Source organism: Pinus tabuliformis, chromosome 8 (genome assembly GCF_031772625.1).
Source record: "Pinus tabuliformis cultivar Carrire ecotype Pingquan chromosome 8, CPIR1, whole genome shotgun sequence".
NCBI lineage: Eukaryota > Viridiplantae > Streptophyta > Pinopsida > Pinales > Pinaceae > Pinus > Pinus tabuliformis.
In genome coordinates, this window is record NC_142294.1 from 570,838,125 (window position 1) to 570,854,272 (window position 16,148).

Genomic DNA, 16,148 nt, shown 5'->3' on the forward strand with positions numbered 1-16,148 from the left:
TAATCATGGACTACAAAACCTTAGATTCAAGTATGGAAGAATCAACGGAATTACCTCCTAACATCTCCAATTGTGATGTGTGGATGATTTGGGGGAGTAGAATCGACGCCATGTCTTCATTACTCTAAGCATGTGCATGTGTGCATTCACTTTCTCGTAACCTATTGAAACAAAACATAGACATTGTACACTATTATTAAAAGTCTTCAAAATTTATTACATATGAGTATGGCATGGAAGTTAGAGTGTATATGCTCTAATACAACTAACTATGCACTGCTCTTCAATCCATAGTGAGATTGGCCAAGCAATGTAACTTGATTGCAACAAAAAAAAAGGCAATCGTTGTAAGTTGGTTGCAACATAGAAACAAATTATTGTAAATGGCAATTCAATCAAGGAAAAGCTTAGCTAATGTAAGATATGAGTGCAAAATCAATTTGTATATGTTGTGAGGACATCATTGGCCATAGGTAATGTAGTTAATAACAATATGACATTTACTCAAAAGAGTAGGTGTAAAGCATAGAAGTGAAAACACTAAAAATAGGAACAATGAACAATATCAACCAAAGTGTGACAATAGCACAAGGAATTAGCCCAATTATAGCTCTATTATCGATACAAAAGTTATGAGCTAAAAGAAATGGCATGATTGAAGTCGTGTTAGGAAATTTTTGTGCCTTGAGATATGATGAGCATTGTTGATAGCTCGATGGTGGTCAATGATCAAAAATTAAATCTACCAAACATTGATGACATTCACAGAAATGATACATATTTATACGAGTCAAGTGAAAAGGTTCCCGATGATTTAGAAGTGATAAAATTAGCTTTGAAGATGTGAAACAAGGAAACAAAATCTTGATATTCCCATAAATTAGTCTATTATACATGTTTGGTATTTTTAAGTTGTTCACAAGAGTTGGTGAGACTCAATCAACTATGATCACTTGGAATGGCATGTGCATAAGGTTCCCAACCATAAGGTCATGTTGACATAGTTAAAGAATCTAGATTTGATATAATGCAATTTATTGAGTGTTGATTTATGTGTTAGAGAAGCCATTTGGAGTCCCACATTGATATGAGAATAGTAGTTCAGTTTGGGTCATGTGCACATGGGTGGGTATAATATCAATGAAACATCTGCAAAGGTTGTGCACAAATGGTCATGTGCAATGAGGCTTTATGAGTGCACACTCTTTATCGCATTAAAGTTGAGAAGAAAATATGATGAACCAAAAGCACTCTAAAGGAATAGATAATCAAGTTAAACCCATAATTTCATATATGTAAGAAAAATAGAAGACCTAGAAGAATACCTATCAACTTGGGACTCAATGCTCTTTTGGGGATAAAGCTACCTTGGTGGTATACATCAACACAACTTGGGTAAGAGGCAGAGATGTCAAAAAAATACTTCAAACCTTGTTTATCTCTGACATAAGTATTGTTGTTTGGTTGAGAAAATAGTACATGATTGTTTTTTTTACCACTAAAGTTGAGTATAAGCATGGTGTGATTGTTGGCCAATGGGCAATAAGGACTCAAATATTATTGGGTGAATTTGGAATTTGATAAAAGCAACCATGTTTTCTCCAATATAATAATTAAAGTGCTATGCATATTGCACAACATATGATGTATTATTAAGACTAAGATTTTTGGAATCCACTGGTATTATATGAAATAATGGATTCAAGATCAAGTTATTCATCTTGAATATTGTTACATTGAGGAACAAACTGTTGATATCTTCACCAAGCCTCTAACAAATGTTAAGTTTGTCAAAGTTTTATGCTCTACTTGGTTTGCAGAAAGTTGGTTAAACCTATATTTCTTGTTCACTAAGTTCGCTAATGCATAAGGGATGTATGCCATATTTACTTTTAACAAAGTTACCAACTTAACCAAAACTATCCAAAGTTTTTTTCTTCTAAAAGTCACATTTGGTGTATAGGGGATGGTTAAAATTCTGACTAGTTTAAAATCTAACTTTAACAACCAATACCATTATGGAAAATTAACCCTTGAATTGTGATGCTTTAAATAGTGTCAACTATAAACAATGTAAACTTTGAAATGGGAACTATAAACTCAAAAAGGGAACTTTGGCCGAAAACCCCGAAAAAACATCAAAAACAGTGCTAAAAACGAAAAGTGTTGATGTTGGAATAACACTTTTTTTTTTCTTGGGTAATTTTTCAACATGTTTTAAAAATGGCGGTGAAACCAATTTTTTGTGCAAAAATTGTCCAAAAAACACCCTCAAACGAAAAGTTTTAATGCTCGGAAAACCCTTTTTTTTCAGAAGTAAAATTTCGACATTTCGAAATAATGGCGTAAAATATTTTATCATAACCCTAAAAAACATTAATATATATATATATATATATATAAATTAATTAATTAATTAAATTAAATCAAAAAAAAAATAAAATATATATATATATAAATAATAATAATAAATTAGCCAAACATAAATTAAAATCTAAAAAAATAATAAATAAATAATCAATCATAAAAATGTAAAAATAAATAAAATTAATGTTAAAAATTAAAAAACTAAAAATTAAGTAGGTAAAAATAGAAAAATAACAAAAAAACTAAAAAAAATTAAAAATAAAAATTAAAAACAAACTAAATTAAAATAATAATAATAATAATTAATTAAAACTACTAAAATTAATATTAAAATGTTGATTACTTAAAAAAACAAATATAAAAATATATATAAAAAGGACAAAAATATAAAATATAAAATGTTAAAAAAAAAAATTCTCTTAAAAGAATTTGAAAAAAACAAACAAACAAACAAACAAAATTACAAAAAAAAAAACAACAACAACAACAACTTTATGATAGATTTTTCGGCGAAAATCACATGAGAAACTTGTCCTGACGATGAACCACACTGGTTGGTTCGAAACGTGTCGACAAATGGTTTCTCATGTGATTTTCGCCGAAAAATCTATCATAAACTTGTTATGGATCACAGAAGCCTCAACTCTACAACAACAACAACATTAGAAAAAACTAGGAAAAAAAATTAAAAACAAACTAGTTTAAAAAATATATAGAAAATTAACGAAAAAAAAAATAAATAAAAATATAAATAATAAATAAAATAAAATAAAATTTAAAACTAATAAAATTAATATTAAAAAATAAACTCAAATTATTAAATATATATATATATATATATATATATATATATATATATATATATATATATATGAAAATGGCGTAAAATATATATCTTTTCAAATGAAAAAAAAAAATTAATTATTTTTCATTAAACCTAAATTTTTTATTTACAATAAATAAATAATTTAAATTCAATTTTTTTTTTAAACAATTTTTTTTTTGTTTACCAAAAAAAAAACCATTAAAAATATTATTTTTTTAAACAAATTTAATTTTTTAATTTAAATTTTTTTTTAACTGCAACGGTTGTGGTTTTTATATATTGCAAAAAGAAAAATGGGTCTTTGCCGTAGCGACCCCTATTACATGGATGTTATCCTTTTTTACTGCCTTTGAGATACAACAATTTCACAGCTTTTGGAAGGATCTTTCCCCGTTTACAATTAAACTCCCTTTCATGAGAGTGCATCCGATGTTCGCCATCCGATCTGCTTCACTGTTGGAGGTTCTGAGGATATGATAGAACTTGTGTGAGTCGAAGTCTTGTAAGACTCTCTTCAATCTGCCCAAAATTTTGTTGAGACCAGCGTTGTTGAAGAGTTCCCCCTTGATTAAATTTTTGATTAAAATTTCTGAATCTCCGAAGACTTGGAGATCTTTAGCACCTTTCTCTCTGGCAATAAGACAGGCTTTGAGCAGCCCAAGGATCTCAGCTTGATTGTTCATTTTCAGGCCTAGGCCCCATGCAAATGTATCTCTAGAAGACCCATTCGTGGAGTAGATGACCCCACCAACGCCTGCTGCTCTGAGGTTTCCTTTGGACGCCCCATCGAAGAATATAGTAGTTAATTTTTGGGCCCTCCACCAATTTTGGAAGATGTCATCTGGCTCTCTTTTTCGCCAGTCCGGATTAGCTTTCTGAGGGGGCAGAAGGTACTTTCGGGGATGTGGCTCTAGGGCCAGCCACCTCTTTTCTTCTGGCATGAGCAGAGGGTCTTCTTTGTGATACTGCTGCTGGGCCGCTTCCAAGAGCAGAGACTTAGCTTTTACAGCAACTTGAATCGGAGAATGTTGTATATCTTTGAAAATCTGCTGATTATGTGCCAGCCAAAGTTGCCAGCAAACAAATTTGGGGAGCGTTGTCCATACTTTGCGCCAGAAAGACTTATGAGGGATGCGATGAGGGTAGCAGGCACTCCATGAAGCAAAGAGGTCCGGGACAGAGATCTAAGAAGGGAGGGAGATCTGAAAATCTTGAAAATAAGTCCCCACACCTCTTGGGGGAAGAAACAGTCCAGAAAAAGGTGTTGCGCAGTTTCTAGATTACTTCCACAAAGCACGCATCTATGAGGCCCTTCGATCTTCCTTTTTACAAGGTTGTCTCCCGTTAAGAGTTTATTGTGAGCCAGAGTCCAGAAGAAAAAATTAACTTTTGGAAGGGCTAGCGGCTCCCAAACCTATTTCCAAAAGGAGGGTGGTTGATTACTGTTCTTATAGCCCTATAGAGCTCTATATCCCTCAGTTGCAGTGTAAGTTCCTGTCAGGCCCCAGCCCCAACTGTCCCTCATGTATCTGTTGATCGGCGCGGCTTCTTCAAGCAATTCCTCAAGCAGGTTCTGTCGGTCTCTTAGACGCACAGGGACGCCGCGTAGATCCTAGCGTACCCAATCACCACGACTGTCCCAGTTTGACAAATCGTAAATGCTATTTATATCTACTCTTTCTAACCAGTCTTTGAGCTCAGTGATTTCTTCGTTTTCTGCCAGAGGATCGCACCCCATTATGCGATCTTTCCACAAATGTGTGCGCTTGCCGTTGCCAGGGATTCTGTACAAGTGTTTTTTGAAAAATTTACTGCTTTTGCAGCAGAGCCTCCAGACCTGCGTGCAAGATACAGAGCTGTCGAATTGCATATTCCTGAGGGCAGCATTATCTACGTATTTTGACCGAAGAGTGACGCTGACAGGATGAGTGGGGTCGTGAATCATTTTCCACAGGAGCTTGCCTCCTAGCGCTGAATTAACTAGGGAGGGGTCACGAATTTGCAGTCCGCCCTCAGCAATCGGCCTCTTGACCAAGTCCCAGTTAACTAAATGCATTTTTTTCTCGTTGCCTTTCCCTCCTTGCCATAAGAAGTCCCTGAGAAGTGTAGAGATCTGGTCCATTACATTTTTGGGAGCCAAGAGGAAAGCTGCTTGATAGATGGGAAGAGCTGACAACTGAGATTTGATTAGGATGGTTTTGCCACCTTTTGTTAACCAATGGCCTCCCCATGCTGCGATTTTAGCTTTGATTTTGCTGATGATATCATTCCAGAGGGACCTCTTATTCACTCCTGAGGTTATAGGGAGACCAAGATACCTGATCCTGTCCCATTGAGCGTGTCCTTTGAACCCCAAGATCTTAGAAATGTTATTGATCTCCTGCTGATCGGTGTTCCAACTGAAGATTTCACTTTTGCTCTCATTAACAAGTGCGCCAGATACCCTGCAGTAACTTCTCAGAACAGTGTCAAAGGCTTTCGCAATTCTGGAGGAAGCTCCTCCAAGGAGCAGGGAGTCATCCGCAAATAGAGAGTGGTTCAGGGGGTCTGATCCGTTGGAAGGTTTGAGACCTGGGAGGGAGCCAGCAATTCTTTCAACTGATAGTTTTCTACTGAGGGAATCTGCCATGAGGATGTACAGAAAGGGAGAGAGAGGGCATCCCTGCCGAATGCCTCTCCGAGCTTGGAAGAAGTTAGATAGGTGGCCATTGATAAGGGGAGCTATCCACGGGGAATCGATACATGCTTTTATGAGCTGAACAAATTGTTGTGAGAAACCAAAAGAGAGCAGAACTTTGCAAAGGAACAAACGGTTAACTCTATCAAATGTGTTTTCCATATCAAGTTTAATCAACATACCTTTCTCCCCTCGCTGTTTGCTTGTGTGGATGGTCTCCTGTACTTGAATAACATTATCCATGATGTACCTGCCTTCCACAAATCCACCTTGAGAACTAGAGATCAATATTTTGAGCAAGGGCTTGATTCGGTTAGCTAAGAGTTTGGCTATAATTTTATAAGATGCATTACACAACGAAATAGGTATAAATCTTGCAAAAGATTCACGGTTGGTTTCTTTAGGGATTAGAGCTAGATAGGTGGAGTTGGTTCCTCCTCCTATCTTAGCTTTTTTCATGAAACCTCTTATCATTTTAAATAGATCAGCTTCGATAACTTCCCAGCATGATTTGTAAAAATGGATTGTAAATCCATTAGGCCCAGGGGTCTTGTAAGCTTCCATGGACCAAATTACGTTGATAATTTCCTCCTCGAAAATGGGTCTGCAAAGCGCTATGTTATCTTCAGGGTTAACGAGAAGAGGGATATTAGAGAGGAAGTCAGCAGTTTCCTCAGCGTTACCTTGGATTCCATCGTTGTATAAATTCCTGAAATGAGTTTCAGCAGCATCTTTAACCTAGTCGAAGCCTTTGCAGACTTGACCCTCCGTAGTTTTGATTTCAGCTATATGATTTCAAGACAGTCTGGCTCTGTATTGTCTATGGAAAAAAGAGGTGTTCCGATCACCAGCCTTTAACCAAAGACTTCTGGATTTTAACCTCCAGTATTCTTCTTCAGCCCGGAAGGATTGATAAGTGGATTGTTGGGCTTTTACTTCCTTGTCCAAGAGCTCTTCTGTAATGTCTTTTTTTTCCATTTTTGTTTGCAGGGAGTGCAACATCTGAACTGCCTCTTTTCTTTGGTTGGTTGGAGTGGTGTTTGGCTTTTTTATCCATTCCTTCAACGCTTGTTTTGTGGCCTTCAACTTCTGTTCCCAGATATAGCTAGAGGAGCCTGAGAAGGATTTATCCCAAGCTGCTTTAACTGTTTCCATGAAGCTCGCTTTCTCGATCCAAGGAGGGCTGAAGCGAAAAGGAATGGACCCCAAATCTTCCTCATCTTCTAGAAGGAGTTGAATTGGCTTGTGATCTGAGGTCAATTTAGGCAGAATTTTTGTGATGATGATATTTTTATTCATCATAATGGTGCTTTGAACCAGGAACTTGTCCAAACGAGCAGAGATGTGATCCGACCCAACACGATTATTAGACCAGGTGTAAAGCCCACGGACTGGATTGAAGTCTAAGAGGTCCCAGCTCTGGGAGAGCTCCTCCACAAAGGCCAACATGGAGTCTCTGGTGCAGGAGCCACCCTTCTTCTCTTTTGGTTTCAATACTATGTTAAGGTCTCCCGCTATGATAATGTTACTTGGGGAGTGCTGCTCAAGAAAAAGTGAAAGCGAATTCCAACATTCTCTTTTTTCAGAGTAGTTTACAGGAACATACAGATTGAAAAGGGAAATGTTCAACTTACTAGCTTTATGCATGACATCTGTGTAGATCCAGTGTTGGGTTTCTTTAAATTTGTGAAGCTGGAAGGTGCTCTCTGACCAAAGAGTAGCCAGTCCTCCAGAAGTGCCCCTGGCGCTAACTGCCTTACCTGTATTTTTATTCCACTTTGACTTACTGATATCTAGAAGGGCTTGCCCTTCAATCTTGGTCTCTTGGAGCATGAGGATGTCTGAGGGTTCTGTTTTTAATAGGTCTTTGACTGCTTCTAGTTTAGAGGGGTTCCCCAATCCTCTGCAATTCCAAGAGACGAGCTTCATTATTTACTGAGAGGAGGGATGGGACCTCCCTTGGAAGGTCTCGGTCTAGTATTTCGTCCGATGGACATTTCTATTGTGGCCTGACTTCCTTGGGTTTTGAGTCTTTCGGCCTCTTCTTCTCTCATTTCTTTGCGGGATTTCCTTCCAACTCTTTTAGAGGGGCGCTCATAGGTTTCATCCTCCAATGATCCTGAGCTTTCTGTTTCTTTTTTCCTTGTAACTTTTGCGTAAGAGGGATTGGATGGGCTGCCTTGGGCGACTTCAGTCTGCTTTGCTTTCTCTCCTTCTTTGCTTGGTGGGGTGCTTTCTACCTACCCTAGATTTTCCTGCTCTGTAGCTGCAGGGTTGGTCTGAGTGCTTGTTGCCCCTTTTTCGTTTGTTTCAGCTTCCTGGATGGGCTTAGAACTGCTTGGAATCCCTGTTGTGTTTCCTTTGCCGACACCTTTTTTTGGGTGTGTTGTTTTCTGAACTAGAGTCCATTGTTCCCCATTTTGTTTGTCTGGTTGCTCTTCGACCCTTTTCTTGCAGTGCTTGGCGAAGTGTCCGTGCTCGTGACAGTGTCTACATTTGAAGGGTAGTTGTTCGTAGTCCAGTTCCTGGATGTGTGTCCATCCGGCTACTATGAGCTTGATTGCTTCCGGTAACCCCTCCTCTAGGTCAACTTCAACGCATATGCGAGCACATGAGTACTGATCTTTTCTTACAACTTTGTCTATGTATTTACCCAATGCATTTCCAATGTTCTCAAGGGATTTTTAGTTCCAGCAATGGAGAGGCAGCAGAAGGGACATCCTGGGGAGGATCAAAGTCCAGGGACCATTTATTCAAATACAATCCCTGCAGTCCCATGAAGTATGGGCCATTCCTGAATATTAAGCTTCTGTCTTCCGAGCTTTCGAACACAAAGACAAAGAATCATTTTCCTACAAAGTAGCTTTTGACGCCCTCTTTGATCAGTGGGTTCCAGTTTCTTTGAGTCCAGTCTTCTACTGATTTAGGAGAAGGCTAGAGGCCTGTGAACTGGCCAATGAGGCCTCTTTCTGCCAGATTCAAAGCTGCCTTGCACGTTTCTTCTTCAGGAAGGGCCACTGAATGGATCTTTTCCATCTTCTTGATGAACTTCTGTTGAATCGCCATGGGGCTCTCTTCAGACCAGCATTGATCATTGCTCGAAATGCTAACACCTCAGGAGGCGGATTGGAGGAGCCCCCGGTGGATTCCATGTTAAGGGCGCCTCAGGGCTGAGCGCAGTGGCGCAGCAGCCACAAGGGCGCGTGAAGGGGCACCCAGCAACCCGAGGATTGAGAAACGCTGCCCTCCGGAGCAGCCAAAAGGCCGAGACGGCTTGCGGCCTAGAGCGTTGAGGGAGAACCATGGGCGAGAGTCGGCTAGGTCACGCTCTCGCAGCCAGCGAAGTAGTAATTTTTTTTAATTTTAAATTGTAAATATTTAAAAAATTAATTAAAAAATAAAAAATAAAAATTTTTAATAGTCTTTTTAACGAATTTTTTTTATTAACCAAAAAAAAAAATGGTCGTGGCCCCTTCGCTCGCCTGCCACCCCTGGTGGCGCAGCCATGGGCGGAGGGGCCTGCACGCAAACCCCTCCACCCTTGGCTGCGCCACCACGGGTGGCTGGGGGGCAGGCGTGCCACGGCCAATTTTAAAAATAAATAAATTAAATAAAATAAAATTAAAAAATAATTAAATAATTAAATTTAAAAATAATAATAATAATAATTTTAAATTTTTTAATTTTTAATTTACAAAAAAATAAATAAATAAATATTTGTATTATGTGATTTTCACATTAATTTTTAAGTTAATCCTTATTTTTTGAAATATATATATGTGTGTGTGTGTGTGTGTGTGTGTGTGTGTGATTATTATTATTTTTTGACATGAATTCAAAAAAAAAAAAACTATTATTTAACCATTTTTAGTTAAAATTTTCCTATAAAAATTATGATCTTGACATATCATTTCTAGCAAAAAAATTATCAAAACATGTAGTTTTTTAGTTATATTTATGTTAAAAATAATTATTTTTATGTCAATTGTTAAAAAATATTGTTTTTTAGAGACAATTATTTCATGTGGATTGAAAAATTAATTAACGATGTATAAATATGTAGAATATCGAAAATTCAAAATATCGACCTTCTTCTTTAAATATGCAAAACAATAAAAACCATACTACAAAAAAAATAAAAACAAGAAAATATGAAAAAGAAAACCACTTCCAAAATTATTAAATTTACAAAAAAAAAAACACACACACACACACACAACAGGGCATGGTGTAGAATTACTACTTTTCTAAATCAACATCAAAATCACTACCATTCTAAAACGCAATGTACATAAAAAAAAATTATAGTGCCAAAAACTATGCTCTAAAAAAAACGTATGTTCTGCAACACCCCTTTTCAAAATCAGGTCACTTTTTTGCTATCTCTACAAAACGGGTAACAATATCAGTTCCCGTTTCAAAGTTTACGTTGTTTATATTTTTTAAGTTAACTTACAACTTAATTAAAATTGTAATTCTAACAACTACTACCACCAAAAATTAAAAATATAAAACTAATTTTTAAATTGAAAATTCTTGTTGCAAATTTGTATTTCTTTAATTTACATTTTTTTTTTTAAATACCTTCCTGAACAAATTTTTAAAGTTGAAAAATTGCCCCTTTGAAAATATACCATCACTTTTATTTTAAAAAATGGGTTAACACAATTTGAAAAAAAGAGTTTAAAAACAAAATATATATATAATTGGTTTCAATTTATTTTATTTTATTGTTGAAGGATCTTAACTTGAGTGATTTTTTGGACATTTTGTTTCCCCGGTTGTGTGGGTTTCAGTCTTTGTAAACATGTTGTATCTGGCCCATTAATCACATTTATGAAAATTTGTATCTGGTATAATAATTGAAGTTACCTATTCTCTTTTTTTTGACAGAAACGATTATGGGGTATTTATATTCATCTTGGCTTGAAAGCCAAAAATCTGATTACATTGAAGACTTCTATGTCTTGATGCATCTCTCTGCTAAGAATGAGAATGTTGTTAAATCTTGAAGACTTCTTCCTTGATAAGGATTCTAGTTTTTCAATTTCAGAGATATTCCCCCACTTGAAGATACAAACAAATTTGTTTAGAAGCAGGCAGAAAAACATGACAGTAAACAGCTTATGGAATGGGTTCCCATGTTTCTTCTTCGTCTTTTATCTTGACCCCGGCAGATAGAAGGACTGCTTTGTTGGCTTCCTTGTCCGCCTGTTTATTATGGATTCTCAGCACATGAAAATAATTCAGCTTCTGGAAAGCGTTTCCCAGGCCTTTGATTCTGGATATCAGTCTAGCTAGATTAAGATCCAGCGCTGGGGAGTTGGAGATCATTGCATTTATAAGGACCTGCAAGTTGCCTATCACAATAGCTTCCCTTATGTTTAGTTCTTTGAGGATCTTTAGGCCTTGGAAGAGGGCCAAAGCCTTAGCTTGAACGCTGGAAGCATGGCCAAGTCCCCAAGCATAGGAATGAATTTTTTCCCCCAGTGGGTTTACAACAACACCTCTTACTCCTGCTATGCCAGGATTGCCCTTTGCTGCTCCATCAAAGAAGAGAGAGTGTCTTGAATGCAATTTGAGCCAGTCTTGGAAGTCAGTTTCAAGTCTCCTTATTTGCCAGTCTTTAAGAGTAGGGATGATTCTAACTGTTGGTTGAAATTGCAGATCTAGAGATGATCCCCAGTCAATGTCCTGTTGGTTGAGGTTGGAGTCATTTTTTATTTTTGTCAAGCACTCCTTTATGTGGCATTTAATTTTGATTTCTAAGACCTTATGATTCTGGTTAGTATTTCTGAAAATTCTTCTGTTCCGTTCTAGCCATATCTGCCAACAAATGATCTTTGGAAGGATAGCCCATGCAGATTTGATTACCTGATTTTTGGGTGGCTGACCGGGGTATCTGTTTGCCCAATTTGAGAAAAGATCCACAATAGGGCTAGGCAGTAGGAGGTTGGGATCCAAGTTGTTGATGAAGTTACCTATTCTTATTGAAGTTTTTTTTTTCCTAGATTGTTTTTTTGTTGTTTTAAAGCATTGTATTGTTTTGTTTTTAATTTTTTCTTTTTGTTTAAACTGTCATGTTAATTTATTTATTTATTTAAAAGGTTTTTATATCATTTTCCTTTTAATAGGATTTTTTTATTTGCAATAATAGGGATTTTCAAGACCGCAATTTCAATTAAGTTATAATTTTAAGTTAAAAGATAATTTGGTATTATTAAAATATAAATTTTCGATTTGAATGTTAATTGGGAGAATTTTTTCGGAAGAAACTGGACAAGATTGAAAATCCTCTACACTGTTTCTTCAAAAAAAATCTCTCAATATGAACAACTATGGAAATCTACTCTCCCATTGAATGTTAATTTTCTACGATGGTATTGATTGTCCATGACATAATTTCAAACAAGTGGGATCAAAATAAAATATGGTTTTTTTGGGTCAAAGATATCATTTTGAGGTCATAGTTTTCATTAGTTTGATAAATATATTTCTACTCCTTCCATATTTTAGTGGTGGTAATATACCTTATATTAATAATTATATAATTTTTTTTGTAAACTTGGCAAGACTACATCTTCATCATGTCCAATATATCATCCCAATCGGGGCAGGGAATTGAGCCAATGACTTCACATCAAGGAGTGTCTTAATAGAGCACCCGATCATCATCTATCCAAGACCTCGTGGACTAATAACTATATAATACAAATAAACATGATTATATAAATTAATCCTCGAGATCGTGACCATTTATTGTGAGCCATTGTTTCAAGCACTATACAAAGACATAATCATGTTCAATTGCAATCATTATACATTTTATACATTTTTGCATGTGTCTTATGCAAACCTTGTATCTTTATAATTATTATGGCTATGTCTAACTACCACCAAGTCTATTATATATAAACCAATATTAATCTCTATAATCATGAGCATAATTTTTCAAAAACCTTACATGAGCTATTAATGACAATATTTTGAATAAGATTAAAATTGAGATCATAATTTTATTAATATTTTTTGTTTATTAAAAAATAATCAAATGGAACTGAAAGTCTAGCCAACATATAAGTACATGAGAGGAGTTATTCATGCATCACTTAAGAAAAATATATTTATGCTAACGACAAAGATAATGAAGGAGAATAAAAGGGAAAAAACCAAAAAATATCATTAAACTAAATCAGTTTTTAAAGCATAATCCACAAAGCTTGTTTAAATTCCGTGTAATATTTAAGGCCTAATTGTATCACATAATTCAAATAAAATGGAACAAAATAAGGCAAAGAAAAACACAATAAACAATCATTCATAATGTTGAAGCCACCCCATGTCTAATGACTAAAATTATAGTCAAGAAATGAGGTAAAATATCTCAACAAACTTATGAAACTTATCAACAAAATATGTGACAAAAGTTGTCTTTGAAAGCTAACATATATTATCGATTTCAAATGGGTATTAACAAGTATAATGTATTGGGATACCAAATGATTACACTACTCTTTGCATTAAACATAAATATATTATCAATATGTAAAATAAAACCTTCTTAATTGATTGTCATATTAAGCTTACAAAGCCTAGCCTCAATAAAGTAGTGCCTTTATGAGATAGAAAGCATAGATCAATGGCATTTGTTTTTTCATTGTCTTCATTTAACTTACACATTTAATTATTCTCAAGTATACTAAAAGCACCTTCCGAGCATACCCGTTGAAATGCCATGGACCAGAGACACATTCTATAATATTTTAGCATTCACTCAATTAGGTCTCAGGGTCTCTAAACTTCGTAATTTGTATAAGTGAGGTATTTCTCAGATATCTTTCTCAACAAGATTTAAGCAAATTTTCATTTGATGAAGTCATTTCTTCACACTAACCTGCATTTAAATATAAAACTAAAATTATATGTAAGAGGGAAAAACCACATTCTTGAAACAATTCTAAACTTGAGTAGATATTGAAAAATATAACATAAATACACCACAAAATGGAAAGAAATATTCTTAATTAATTTATGTAACAAAATATAATGAAATTAATTTCATATTCAAATCAAAGATTTATTCTCACAATAAAAACAAAACAAAAAAATGAATAAAAATATACAACTCACTCATATGGCCATACCTTAAAATAAATATTATCATAGTTAGTGTCATTCTTTATTATGTGTTTCGTCAAAAATAACATTCCAAATAACAAGGGCTTAGTCAATCTCAATAAATATTATCATAGTTAGTGTCATTCTTTATTATGTGTTTCGTCAAAAATAGCATTCCAAATAACAAGGGCTTAGTCAATCTCAAATATAGCATCTTTTAAAACAATATGTAATTTCTTTACTAAATATTTTGTAAAGATTATAAAAAATTTAGATGCTTATAAATATTAAATGAAGATAAAATAATAGCTTTTGATTATAGTACAACCAACCTAATGAATTTTAGGTTTCTCAATAGTCACATTCCATAGTTTTTCTTCCCCTCTATGTAAGGAAACACCATTTCAAATAAACTCACTCAAACCCCTCGTTTCCTTTTATATGGGAAAGCATTTTCATTCAAAGATCCCTCTCCTTTTCATGATCCCAAACAGATCAAAGTGATCTCAAAAAGCAGAAACGAAAAGCAATTTCAACTTGCATAAAAGAGTCATTGCATAAACAATCAGCATACATATATATAATGTTGCAAAGTGTAGAGTATTACGTTATCCTACAAGAAAACAAGTACCTAAATATCTTTATTTTTTCATGATCCCAAAATCATTGAAATATATATATGTATGAAAAGCATATTCAACTTTGAATAAATAATCATTAGGTCCTTAATGGGGTGTTCATCGTCCACATAGATGTGGTAACGAGAAGGGAGGCCTCAATTCCAGGAAGTCATAGCCTCCAATGTGCCACCAGTTTAACAGCCAATTAATAACTAGAATGTGATGCACTGAATCACCTCACACACTAACATGCATTGAATCTACTCGTGCCTCTGGTACCTCTAGGTTTTTAATGGGAAGAACTATCTTTGGGTTCTTGAATATGCTCTTTTTCAAATTGGTAATCTTCTTTGGGTTATTTTTTCTATTCCGTGTGACTCTTCATCCAAAAAAAAATTTTATCATTTCTATTTGGATGCCTTTCTTTGGCTTTTCTCTCATTCTCTATGTGTTAATTAATTTTTCGGGATTGTTATTGTATATTGTTTAACATGTAATTAGTTTTACATTCTGTTTTTACGGTTAATAAGTTATTGAGACACAACTGTGTCATACTTAGATTGCACATGTATAAATATGTAATTTTATCAATAATATGACGCTCTTTCATTGTGTTTTATCATTTTGGAGTTTATTTGGGCTTGTACATTGGTATCAAAGCCCTGGTTGAGTTGTTTCTAAACTCCATGTATTTGAAGTCTATGGCGTAAACGAGACGCGGAGCATGAACACTGTGGATAGAGTGCAGCAGAAGGCTAATCCAGTGGAGCAATGCAGTGGGATGCCCAAACTATTGACTCTCTATAAGTTTCATATCTTTCATTCATAATGAACGATGATTGGAGAAATTGAGTGGCATATATATATATATATATATATATATATATATCATTGGAAGTTAGAATATAAAATTTCCAATACTATGTCCGGTACCAATAATTGTTGGATTGTTTGCTAAAAGTCTAAGTTCCATGCATCTAAGGGCCACTTGTTATTTTAATTTTGGGAGACTTTATTTGCATTCACTGCATCAAACGGGAGTTTACTTACAGTGAAATTTCTTAAAAATAATATTTTCATTTACGGCAATAAACAAGAATTTCTGAAGGATAGTATTTGCATTTACGCAGTAAACAAGAATTTAATGACAGTAAAATTTTTAAAGAATATTATTTATATTTACTGCAACAAATAAATTTCTGAAGAATACTTAAAATGAAGTATATATATTTAAGTGGCTTGAATAAAACTTTTAATTGAAGAGTGGTCAATTTTCTGGCGATGATATATATTTTTTGGTGGCTTAAAAAAAAATTAGAAAAATGGTCAATTTTGTGGGTGGCCAATTTTCTACTGATTTGAAATACATATTTTTTTAAGAAGCCATTGGTAAAATAAAATTTATTTTTGGAGGCTAATAAGATTTGAACTTAGCTCTTTACTAGGCTATTTTTGAAACTTACCACTAAACCACAAAGCCAACTTTGTTAAAACAAGAATAGAAACGAATTTATATCTTTTTAGAAGTATTGCATTTATT